Here is a 3376-nt window from a genome sequence, read left to right as displayed (position 1 = left end):
CAATTCACTGGTACAGCCACACTTTGATTACTGTAATGTAGTATGGGGAAACTGTTCTAAGAACCTATCTTCTAAATTGCAGAAATTGCAGAATCACGCCGCTGGCGTTCTGCCTTTCTCTAATTATGACTGCAGTACTAGTGAATTCTTTCAAAATTTAAAGTGGTCGAAACTTGTCCATCAGCGCGCAGCTAGTAAAGCAATAATGATGCATAGCATTGTAAATAACACAGCTCCAAAATATCTGACTTCGCGTTTTGTTCGTTGCTGCGATTTAACTAGTTATAACCTTAGAGAAAATGAATACAACCTCGCTGTTCCACAACCCCGTACTGAATTTTATAAAAGAAGTCTTTCTTACAGCGGAAGTGTGTTATGGAACAGCTTGCTTCTGGAGGTGCGGCAATTGACATCCCCTAGTATCTTTAAGGGAAAATTAAGAGACATAAATTTCGATTGACAAATAATTTAATTAGCGATATTCTGTTTTTACACACGGCCTCCTTGAAAAGCAGGTGTTTTCTTTTCATCTTTATTATTTTAGTTTTTATCTTAGATTTTAGATTAGTTAGGAAGTTAGTTTTTCTATACTTGAATTTGAATGTACCTGAAGGAAATACCGTGTATAAATAAAGTTACCATTACCATTACCATTACAGGTTGTTAAATAGGATTACAAGAGGTTGCAAAGGGTTACAGGGGATAACAAAGGGTTACAGGGAATTACAAGGGATTACAAAAGGTTACAGGGGGTTACGGAGGATTACCAGAGCTTACAAAGGGTTAGAAAAGGTTACAGGGGGTTACAAGGGGTTTACAAAAGGTTACAGGGGTTACAAAGGGTTACGGGGGGTTACAAGGGTGTAACGGGGGGTTACAAGGGGTTACGAAAGGTTGAAGGGGGTTACAAGGGGTTACTAAGGCCTACAGGGCATTACAGGGATTTTAAAGGGTTACAGAAGGTTACAAGGGGCTACTAGGGGTTACAGCGGGTTACAAGCGGTAACAAAGGGTTGCAGGGGGTTACAAAGGGTTACAAGGGGTTACGAAAGGTTGAAGGGGGTTACGAAGGGTTACGTAAATTATGCATGAGGAAAGCCACTGGACTTGATACAGTTTTAGCCAGACTTCTGAGAGAATGCTTCTGAGAGAATGATCTAATTTCCGACTCTCTAGTACTCATTTTCAATCGATCGATTGAAACAAGTATTTTTCCCGATGAATGGAAGAGCGCTAGGATCACTCGTCTCTACAAGAAATGTGGCAATAGGAGCGATCCCTCAAATTACCAGCCGATTTCGATCATTCCTGTGGTGGGTAAAGTTTTCGAGCGGATTGTTTATGATCAGCTATATCGTTATCTAATCGAAAACAAACATGTCTGTTGTTACCAATCTGGTTTTCGCACACTGCACTCCACAGTTACTGCATTGATCGAAATTTAAACCACAGATAGCTGGTCTTTGAACGTCGACCGGGGCTTTGTCAATGCAGTTGTCTTCTTAGACCTCAAAAAGGCTTTCGACGCGGTAGACCATGCTATTCTTCTTATTCTTCCTTTCAAAGGGCTGCAGGGGGTTAAAAGGGGTTACAAGGGGTTCTAGGGAGTAACAGGGGGTTACAAAAGGTTACAGGGGGTTACAAAGGGTTAGAAGGGGTTACAGGGGGTTACAAGGGGTTACAAAGGGTTACAAAAGGTTACAGGGGGTTACAAGGGGTTACAAAAGGTAACAGAGGGTTATAAGGGGTTACAGGGGGTTGAAGGGGGTTACGAAGGGTTAGGGATCTCTCAATTACAAATAGAGGAGGATAAAATTATGGACCCTGTTAATTTCAGCAATAGACTTAACTCTCACTTTTCCAAAATAGGAACTTCTACAATAGCTATCTTCTACAATGAAAGAAACATCTTTCAAATTCACTGATTATTTAAATCCTTTAGATAAAAGCAGAAGTATCATTGCGAAGAGGTGTTAAACTTAATTCAAGAGATGAATGAATGGCTGTGGAATATTGACAATAACCTTATTAATGGCGTGATATCTCTTGACTTTAAGAAAGCCTTTGACACTATGAACCATGTGATGGAAAAACTCTGACTCTATGGGGCCAGCTCTCATTCTCTTAACTGGTTTTGGTCATATTCACCGAAAGAAAACAACAAACGTTCATTGGCGGAACTTTCTCTGACTTCTGCGATGTTACATGTGGTATTGCACAAGAATCTATTTTAGGACCTCTGTTATTAACTGTTTACATCGATGATCTTCCTACCTGTAACCTCTTCTCTAAACCCAGAATGTATGCTGATGATACTACACTTACCTTATCAGCTGAAGACCCTCTTGTTCTCGATCAAAGAAAAAACTATGATAGGAATCAATTCCAGTGGCTTTGTGCTAAAAAACTAACTTTGAATGTCAAAAAAATTAAATTGTCTTTGGAAGCCATTATAAAATTATCTTATATACATAACAATTTCTCAGTTAAAGTCGAAAATACACCAATAGACGGTTAATAGAACATAAATATCTGGGAGTTCACATAGATGAATTTCTAAAGTGGCACTCACATGTGGAAGTTATTACAAAGAAAATGTCTGCTGGTCTTGCATTTGAAACGCATCGGCCCCTCCATACCATTTGATACAAGAATGAGTATGTACAATGCCTTTTTTATTTAGCAATACCTTTCTTAAATTATTGTAGTGCGGTCTGGGAAAATATTGGGATAGGACTAGCAGATAAAATCCATACTGGGGTTACAGAATCAGGGCTGCCAGAATTCTTACTTTTTCTAATTACGAGGTACGCTGTAATGTCAGTGCCGTTGGATGCAGCTTGGCTGGGAAAGACTTGAAACTTCTAGGTTGAAAAAACTTGCTATCTGCATGTACAAGGTGCAGAATGATATTTCCCCATCATACTTGAAGCAGATCTTTACCAATACAGCAAGGGGTTACAGCACAGGGCACCCACACATGTGTAAAAGATTGTTAACGTTCTGGATTCAACGTTTGCTTCACCTATAGCCATGTATTGCAAAGTATGCCTATAAATCAATACTACATCATCGTTGAATTACCTTACCTGTGGTATATCGTCGTCCTTTTGCCCCAAAAGCGGTTTTCTGAGCGATTTTGAAGGATTTTGAGCTCGGTGTCTACTGATCCTAATAATAGAGCTACTTCTATAATTAGGAACAGTAAACGGCAACTTCAAGCGTTCAGAACAATTTTTTACTAACTTTCTGAACTGGTCGGAAATCTGCATGAATTTTGCTCTCGCCGAATAGATTTGACTCCTACAAACTTCTTTTTGAGGCCAGAGACTCGTTACCGCCCACATCTAAGCTCGCGATCTATGAGGCCTTTCCG

The sequence above is a fragment of the Porites lutea genome, chromosome 4 (assembly GCF_958299795.1).
Source record: "Porites lutea chromosome 4, jaPorLute2.1, whole genome shotgun sequence".
In the NCBI taxonomy this organism is placed as follows: domain Eukaryota; kingdom Metazoa; phylum Cnidaria; class Anthozoa; order Scleractinia; family Poritidae; genus Porites; species Porites lutea.
Note: the sequence above shows the minus strand (reverse complement) of the source record.